Source organism: Ovis aries, chromosome 20, assembly GCF_016772045.2.
Source record: "Ovis aries strain OAR_USU_Benz2616 breed Rambouillet chromosome 20, ARS-UI_Ramb_v3.0, whole genome shotgun sequence".
In the NCBI taxonomy this organism is placed as follows: domain Eukaryota; kingdom Metazoa; phylum Chordata; class Mammalia; order Artiodactyla; family Bovidae; genus Ovis; species Ovis aries.
Window position 1 is genome coordinate 29,705,436 of NC_056073.1, and position 9,991 is coordinate 29,715,426.

The 9,991-nt window shown below is 39.1% G+C and overlaps 1 pseudogene; it reads right to left on the reverse strand.

Moving 5' to 3' along the window:
- Window positions 1-8,789: 8,789 nt before the first annotated feature.
- On the reverse strand, window positions 8,790-9,732 carry LOC105603938 (putative olfactory receptor 2B8; annotated as a pseudogene).
- Between the last annotated feature and the right edge of the window lie 259 nt (window positions 9,733-9,991).

A 9,991-nucleotide genomic window follows, 5' to 3' on the forward strand; every position in this document is an offset into this window, starting at 1 on the left:
TCCTCTCCGAAATGAGATTTTTAAATGAGGAATTTTCAAGGGCATTATATTTGAGCAGCACATGACCCAGGTTCTACTGCGTATTCTACATGTTTTTCCTCCTGTGATGCAGCATAAGTTTCAAAGGGTAAAATATGTTTAGATTATTCTTGTCGTGTCATTTTATAAACTCTTTGATTTAGGCATCAATTGGTTTAGACCTTAGAATCTCTCCTCTACCAAGCTTCCTGTGAAATTTGGATTTAGTGAAGTATAAAAATATTGGAAATGGCCCCTGATTTCCAGGAAATCCCATGTTTCGTGGAGATGTCCTCAGACTCATCAGAAGGAAAATGAAAAAATAAATATTGTGTCTATTAATTTAAAAATACATGCCTAAGCTTTAGTAATAGCTGTGTAATTATGAAATAACTGTCACAGAGTTCTGAATTTTGAGTAACAAAATAAGCATTCCAGAAAAAATTAATCTGCCATCTAGGTCTTAGATCCCCACTCAAGATCAGTTTACAGCATAAATTTATTTTCAGGTATAGATTCTGTTTTTTTCTGTGTTGTAAGTTAAGCATCATGAACAGTGTATTTTCTCTCTGGAGGCTATAGCTTTGACTGTGCCATCATCACAGAAATATTTATGTTTTTTGGTAGATTTCCCCAGCATGTACCACTAGGCAAGTAAATGCATTTGTGTCTCTTAGTGGAGACAAAAGCATGTGACACTATCACACAGTTCCCTATCCTAGCAACTAATCATCTTCCTGGGTCTTGAACCCTCTCAGCCAATTTGCCTGAGAAGTGGTCTTGCAAGCTGGACATGGCAGTGTGGGTAAATTACATACAGGGTCAAGATTTTATCTATATTCCTAACAGCACCACACTCTTCACCCTTGAGTTAAATACTTGTGAAACCAAGTATTTTGACCCCACAGTAATGCTGAACATATACCTGATTAAAAGCAGTTTGGAGTGTTCTGTACTCTGAATGGTGAGAAATTTCCCCCTCTTCTTATTACTGAATCAGGTCTTGATAGTTATGCCCAAAGAGTCACTTACAAATCCCTCAATGATACTTTCTTTGGTGCAGAAACCCTCAAGGTCACATGACGTCACAAAGTCCATTTTCATGAGTGAGCAGCTACTTGTCTGGTCCTAAGGACTGCCATCAAACAGATTTATTTGTTTTAAGCAAATGCCTGAGTGTCATTTGGATGTGTATACTACTTTAGAATAAATTACAGATAATAGGGGTATCCCAGGCTACACTAATAAAAAAAAAATCACTTAAAATATACCACATACCCAAAGTTAAGTTCTGTTTTATAATTTTTTCAAATGATATCTACCTTTTCAAGCTGTCCCTCTTTAGTTCCTAGAACAGGGATTGAACCCATGGCCCCTGCAGTAGAGGCATGGAGCCTATACCCTGGAACGCTAGGGAATTCCCTTCTTTTGAATTCTTAATATCTGTGAAATGGCTGCAGTGGGTGTATCCAGGCCTTGGCTAAATTATTTGATCCCATCTGGAGTTCAGAACTGTGAATACACCCAAGAGCAAGTCATAATCTTTCATCATTTTTGCCTTCTGAGGAACACAAGGTGAACACAATGTGCTCAGGTAATGTGTCACCTTGGAAGCCTGAAGTGTCAGTCAGACTCCTATGAAACACAGTTCTTAACCAGCACCATACTGACAATTAGAAAATAATACAAAACAAGAGCAACAACATGTGCAATGTCTGCGAGGCCCCAAACCAGTCAGACACTGCTTCCTGAACTTAGGTTTTTAATATATAAAATAAATGAGGGACTCTCACTTGTTTAACTTGTATCGTACAAGTCAGCAAAGGTAGGCTTGAGAGTTTTTCACTTGACATGTGTCCTCATCAGAACCAGTCGTGTTCTGGCTTTAAGACTTTTACTCATTAGAACAACTGTAGTCTGTATACTGTAGGTTTATAGCACTCTAAACAGACCCTATCCACCCTACTAAAAACATTAGTAGAATGGTAATCTGCAGAGTACATCATGAGAAATGCTGGGCTGGAAGAAGCACAAGCTGGAATCAAGATTGCCAGGAGAAATATCAATCACCTCAGATATGCAGATGACACCACCTTTATGACAGAAAGTGAAGAGGAACTAAAAAGCCTCTTGATGAAAGTGAAAGAGGAGAGTGAAAAAGTTGGCTTAAAGCTCCACATTCAGAAAACGAAGATCATGGCATCTGGTCCCATCACTTCATGGGAAATAGATGGGGAAACAGTGGAAACAGTGTCAGACTTTATTTTTTTGGGCTCCAAAATCACTGCAGATGGTGACTGCAGCCATGAAAGTAAAAGACGCTTACTCCTTGGAAGAAAAGTTATGACCAACCTAGAAAGCATATTGAAAAGCAGAGACATTACTTTGCCAACAAAAGTCCGTCTAGTCAAGGCTATGGTTTTCCAGTAGTCATGTATGAATGTGAGAGTTGGACTGTGAAGAAAGCTGAGCACCGAAGAGTTGATTCTTTTGAACTGTGGTGTTGGAGGTCTCTTGAGGGTCCCTTGGACTGCAAGGAGATCCAACCAGTCCATTCTGAAGGAGATCAACCCTGGGATTTCTTTGGAGGGAATGATGCTGAAGCTGAAACTCCAGTACTTTGGCCACCTCATGCGAAGAGTTGACTCATTGGAAAAGACTCTGATGCTGGGAGGGATTGGGGGCAGGAGGAGAAGGGGACGACCGAGGATGAGATGGCTGGATGGCATCACTGACTCGATGGACGCGAGTCTGAGTGAACTCCAGTAGTTGGTGATGGACAGGCAGGCCTGGTGTGCTGAGATTCATGGGGTCGCAAAGAGTCGGACACGACTGAGCGACTGAACTGAACTGAACTGAACTGAACTGAACTGAATCAGCATATAGTGACCCCTGTAATATCCTCTTTTATCTCCTAGTCAGTAGACTTTAGTGTTAACTCTTTGCCCAGGGTTCTGCTCTAACCAGGGTCACTGAGGGCGGAAGAACAGATTATAGTTCTCTGTCACCTCTTTCCTCTGTAGGTGTGGTCTTTTCTGATGCATGATTATATTATGATTGAGAGCTTCTTCCATCTTTCAGTACTGTAGCCTAATTCAACTTGATATGGCAGACTTGGAACCACAGTGCGTGGAAATGTCTTGTGGACGTGGTTTCCTGGGAAGGGGTGCTCTGTGTAAATGCAGAAATGAGAAGTTGTGTGCCTCCTGAATCAGAGGTTTCAGGGGAAGGTGTCCTTGAGGCGGCTGTAGGGATTGGGTATTCATGCTCCTTTTAAACAATCTGTTCTACTGATTTATATTGTTTGGTGGATTCTTTTAACCATTTTGTAGTGAATTAAATCCACAATGTCTTTAGAAGCTGCAAGTTCTTCTAATTAGGTGACCATTTCTGAGGATAATTTTAACCTCTTTTGAGAGCAAAACTCTTCAGTTGTGAAAAGTGAAAGTCGCTCCGCCGTGTCCAGCTCTTTTGACCTAATGGACTCCCATGAGGCTCCTCTGTCCATGGCATTCCTCAGGCAAGAATACTGGAGTGGGTTGCCATTTCTCCAGGGGATCTTTCTGACCCAGGGATCTTCCTTGGGGGTTGAACCTGGGTATCTTGCATTGCAAGCAGATATTTTACCCTCTGAGCCACCAGGGAAGCTGTTGCTGTACCTGTAGCTTTAGTCTCATTGAAGCAAACTAGGCATCTCCAGTGACTAGGTTATTGGGGATATTCAGGATCAATGGAATGTCACTGTTAGTTGTCAAAATCTTTCTCAGGAGCCCAGTCCTGATTTTGTATTAGCTGGTCACAAGTACTGCTTACTAAATATTTTAAAGTCCTTATTTCATGCATTTGAGAATTGTTAGTCTCCCAAGATTCTCTTTGGAAAGTTTCTTAATGATGCATCCACTCAATGAGAATTCTGTTTGGTTTAGTATAAATAAAGAGCACCATAGCCATCAATGTGTCATTTTTATCCTGAGATCAACCTCTCTCTGAGTTTACTCCCCATTTTGGGAAAAGCCTCCAGTACTTCCCAAAGAATATTTCTCCCCATATTCCTCCCCAGCATGTTCTATTTTGGTTCCTATTTGGCTTTAATAACACATATTACTATGTTATTACACACAGCCGGATGTACATATCCAATAACACAAACTTTGTATGCAACCACTTTTAGATAGATCTCTTAACTCTTACCTGGGGATGAACAGTAGAAGGAAATGTTTTCTTTAGCTTATATCACTTAGAAGATACAGGTTTATATATGGTGTAATTTCAATGTTTTCTGAAATAAAGACAAATACACACAAGTCAATGTGGTAATTTTTATTCCTGCAAGCCATATTAAAAAGAAAACTGATAGAATTTGCTGCACTAAGTAGCTTCATGGAAGAGATCATGCTTCTTTTGCTGTTATGCTGGATACACAAAATGTTAAACTTTTAGAAGTGCCATTCTTTCAGGCTCTGTATTGAAATTGGGATCACAAAGAGAATGCAGTCTTTGTACATAGGCTAGAGTATTTTCCTTTATTAACTATGTAGAAATTTTTGTCTTAAACAATAGTGAAAATCTGAGTTAGGACAGGAAAATAAGTAGGATGAAAGAAATGAATAATAACTTATTTTCATTTATTTTCCTCTATATCTAATGAGATATAAATTGAGCTAGTTTAAAGAATACAAAGTATGATTTGATAAACCTATGTATGGTAAAGTGATATCTACGTAGTGTTAGCTAAGATCTTTATCTTGTCAAATATTTATTCCCCTTAAAAATTTTTAAAAGTTCATTTTTTTTGACTCCTCAGAAATTACCAATTTTTAGCTGGAAGTTTGTACATTTTTGCCAGTATCTCCCCATTCTTCTACCTCTCTAGCCCTGGTAACAACCATTCTTCCCTCTGTTTGTAACAAGTTCAGTTTTTCTGATGCCACATGTATGTGAGATCATAAAGCATTTGTCTTTCTCTTCTGATTTATTTCACTGAGCATAATGCTGTCAAGGTCCATCCATGCAAAGGGCAGTATTTCATTCTTTCTCATTAATGATAATATTCCTTTGGATATGCATAGAACTTTTCTTTAGCCATTCACCTCTTTGGTCACATATGTTTTTTCTGTATCTTGTCTATTGTGAAAAGTGGGGCCTTTAACATGGGAGTGCAGATAGTGATTTCATTTTATTTGGTGTTCCTAGGATTTGGATTGCTGGATAATATGGAAGTTCTATCTTTAGTTTTTTCTTATATCTTCATATTATTTTTCATAGTGGCTTACCAACTTACTTTCCTATCAACAGTACATAAGTGTTCCTTTCCAACTTCACCAACTATTGTTATCCTTTATGTTTTTAATAATGGCTATTCTTTTATTTTCTTCGAGCTTTGTTGAGGAATAATATTTTCTTCTAAAAGTTTTATTACTTCATGTCTTATATACAGTATTGCATAAGTTTGTTTTGCTATCAAACCATCTCATCCTTTGTTGTCCCCTTCTCCTCCTGCCCTCAGTCTTTCCCAGCATCAGGGTCTTTTCAAATGAGTCAGCTCTGCGCATCAGGCGGCCAAAGTATTGGAGTTTCAGCTTCAACATCAGTCCTTCCAATGAACACCCAGGACTGATCTCCTTTAGGATGGACTGGTTGGATCCTCCTGCAGTCCAAGGGACTCTCAAGAATCTTCTCCAACACCACAGTTCAAAAGCGTCAATTCTTCTCTGCTCAGCTGTCTTTATAGTCCAACTCTCACATCTATACCTGACTACTGGAAAAAAGATAACTTTGAATAGATGGACCTTTGTTGACAAAGTAATGTCTCTGTTTTTTAATATACTTTCCAGGTTGGTCATAACTTCCCTTCCAAAGACTGAGGGCAAGAGGAGGCGTGGACAACAGAGGATGAGATGGTTGGATGGCATCACAGACTCAATGGACATGGGTTTGAGTGGACTCCGGGAGTTGCTGATGGACAGGGAGACCTTGTGTGCTGCAGTTCATAACGACTTAGCGACTTAACTGAACTGAATTGAACTGAAGATGTATAGAATAGTGATTTGAGTTACATACATCATGAAATGATGATCACAATATGTGTGTGTATATATATCTTTTTTCAGATTCTTAACCTTTACTGGGTACAAAAATAGTTACAAAATATTGACTATAGTTTCCTCTGCTGTACACTTGGTCCTTGTTCTATTCAGCTTTTATCTTGTTGTCTTCTAGAGATACAAGAGATACAATCTTCTCCTGGGTTTTGACAGAAAGTCTCAGAAGTTGTTTGTTTTCGGCCCTGAAAGACTCGTGGAGCTTACGTTCTGCCCCTCAAAGACATCTAGCTTAGCTATTTAGCCAAAGAGCAACCCACTCTAGTATTCTGGTCTGGAAAATCCCATGCATGTAGGAGCCTGGTAGGCTATAGTCCATGGGATCGCAAAGAGTGGACATGACTGAGCACCTTCACATTCATGAAGCTTCAAAATTAGGCAACTGCCTTACCGAAGAGAACTATGTGTTAGAGAAAGGACCCCTTACCCTAGTGAGTTTTTGTTTCCTAAGCACAATGGAGTAGCAGGATAGATTATTCCATATTTTTGAAACTTTTGTCTGCCTTTCTGGCTTCCTGGGAAGTCCACTGGAAATAGAAATGTCTGCTAGAAACATCTGGCCACATAGTTAGGTCTCTTTAAGTTTTCAGCTTGTCATGCTAGCCTTATATGATTGTTTGGCTTTTCATGTTTTCGTGCCAAAGTCCCTCCTTATGGGCCATGCTCAATCCTCATCTCACACTCACACTCTTCAAATGCTCTATGAGAAAAAAAAAAGGCAGTTTCCCTCAGCTCACCTCAGAAGTGTTCAGTGCTTTCTGCTACTCATGTCTATATCACCCTCATCACTTTCACAGCTTTCTAATGGCTTCAAAAATATGGTTGCTAAAGTTAATTTGACCATTCCAAGTACAATTGTTTCTCAGTATTGGCCAGGGGTTGTTTCAGGCACTTCCTCCCACTCACTCCTATACCAGAAAAGTTGGATGCTCAAATACTTTATGGAGAATGACAGATCATATGGATCCATGTTTGGTTGAGTCTGTGGCTAAGGAGGAGTGACTGTACTTGCAGTAGGAACTGTGTTCAGCTGTATCCTAATGCATCTTATTGGGGAATGCAGTTCACAAAAGGTTACCTTGAATGAAATGATAAATTTTCAGCATTTGTTTGCTGAAAAGGAAAAATGTAAGCATCTAGATGACTATAGAGTATGGAACTTTTTGCCAAAAGATGATATGGTTATCAGTGAAGCTAGCTGTCATGGTTTAAGTGAGAAATCCAAGGGGTTGATACAAAAAAATTATATCTTCTCTATTACAAAAAATATAATCAGAAATCATGCATATTCAGTACAAGCAGAGGTAAGAATAGTACAGAACTCAGCAATTCAGTGATCTATTTTCACTTAAATAAAGAAAAATCCTTGTTGTATTATTTCATTAGCAGAATAATGCATGAAAAACCATCCAACTTACAATTATTAAATAAGAAATATTTAAAAAGAAAATATTTGCACAAAGGCACATTAAGCTTACCAGACAATTATTTCTGTTTTTGCATTGTTTTATAGATTCCCTTTAGTATCTGCCCTTTTATCATATGCTATTAAAATGCTGAAAAATATTAAAATCTCTAGTAAGTGAAAATATCTTTGGCTACTAGTAAATTATGCATTTTTGTATGCTACATTATAAAAATAGAGACATACAAACATTCACAATAAATGTCTTTAAAGTCTAGATAAACTTAATTCAAAGCAATATAATACCCAGTAGTAGAATTTTCATCTGAAAATTATCACTATGATTTTTGTCACAAGACCTGGTCACTAAGTATCTACATGGAATGAAGAGACCAGAGAGACTCACAGGACACATGATCTTGAATTGAGATCTTCATTAAATTGAGATCTTCAAGACAAGGTTCATCTGAATTGGCCCCAAATCGCTAATATCTAAAGTCTTTAAACCTATTAAAGATGGTCAATGGATAGAAGAAACTTAGATCACTTAGAAGATAAACCCAAATTTTATGTGAAAGTAACAAAAATACTTAGTGTGATCATTTAGAATCAAAGTATTCTGCTAATATCTGGTTTATTTAAAACTTTTAATAAGTAAATGATTTGAAGTCCAGCATCCATACAGAAAGTACAAGTATTTGAAGTTTCAGGTTTGATGAATTTTCAGATTGAATACTTTATATCACCAACATCCAGATGAAGAATCACAACCTGACCAGAACTCCAGAATGCCCCTCCCCCACATATCTTCCTAGAGAGAACTCCCAGTCCCCAGGGGAACCACTGTTCTGACTTGGGGAACCACTGTTCTGACTTTCAATACCAGAGATTTGTTGTGCCTGGGATGAATTTCATGTAAATGGAATCATACAAGAGGAATTATTTTGTATCTAGTTTGCTCACTGTAAGTCATGTTTGTAAGAATCATTCATGTTTTTGTATGTGTAATTATTGTTCATTCCATTAATGTGTAGTACATGATATACCATAGTTTATTTTTAGAATATCTTATTTAACATATATTCTCCCTAGCAAAAGGTTTAGCTCAATGGCCTAGCCTCTGTCTCACTAATATGTCTCAAGTATCTAAAACACTGTCTTGCACATGGTTGGTGCTTTATAAGGATGTGTTGGATTACATTAACTAGTGTTTAGTCACTCGAAAGTCTTCCATTGCAAAACCTCCTGGGCCTGCAAGTGCTGCGTTAACTCTGTCTCAAGTCTAGGATTCTCCTCATTTGTCTCCTTAGTGCCCCTTTGACTTCTTTGTTTCTCAAAGTATAAATCAGGGGATTAAGCAGGGGAGTCACCAGAGTATAGAAGAGTGCAATGCTTTTGTTCACATCCTGTGAATAGGTGGAAGGAGGCTGAAGGTACATGGAGATGAGCGTCCCAAAGAAAATAATCACTACCATTAGGTGAGAACCACAGGTTCCAAAAGCCTTCTGTCTCCCTTGGGCCGACTTTATCTTCAGGACTGCACAGGTAATGTGACCGTAGGATACTAAGATGAGTGACAGGGGCACCACCAAGAAGAAGGTACTGACAGTGAAGACTTCAGCCTCACTGACAGAGGTGTTGCTGCAGGCCAGTTTCAGCATCACTGGAACTTCACAGAAGAAATGATCCACTTGGTTTTTACCACAGAGGGGAAGAGTCATGGTCAGTGCTGTCTGGACTACAGAATTGCCAAAGCCTGTAAGCCAAGCAGTTACAACCAGCTGCAAGCAAAGCTGGGGATGCACGATCACCATGTAGTGGAGGGGACGGCACACAGCTACATACCGGTCATAGGCCATGACAGACAGGAGGACACACTTTACTCCCCCAAGTCCCAAGGCAATGAAGAGCTGGGTCACACAGCTGCCATAGGTGATGGTCTTGTCCTTCCCCTTAAAGTTGGCCAGGGTCTGAGGGACAGTGCAAGTAGTCAAACAGATCCATAAAAGAGAGGTTGGAGAGGAAGAAGTACATAGGGGTGTGGAGGTGAGGATCCATCGTTGACAAAAGTATAATGGTGCCATTGCCCAAGCAGCTCAAGAAGTAGATGATCAGGATGACCACAAAGAGAGCCGTTTCCAGCTGGGGCTGGTTGGAGAAGCCCAGGAGAATGAACCCATGGAAGGCGCTGTCGTTAGCTCTTTCCATTGTACTCTGCTTGTTGGAGTTAAGAGAACTCCATACTGTTAAGCTGTTTGTTTAATCCAAGTCTTTCCCCCTGAGGAAGTAGAATTTGTGAGGAAGCTTGAGGCATTTTCACAGTTACTCTTTTGTTGACAAACAAGCGGGTGCTAGAGAGTTACTAGGTAAGAGTATCTTCTGTGTTTCAGGCACTGAACAAAGCACTTTCTTTCTTTTTTTTTAATTTTTATTTTTACTTTATTTTACTTTACAATACTGTATTGGT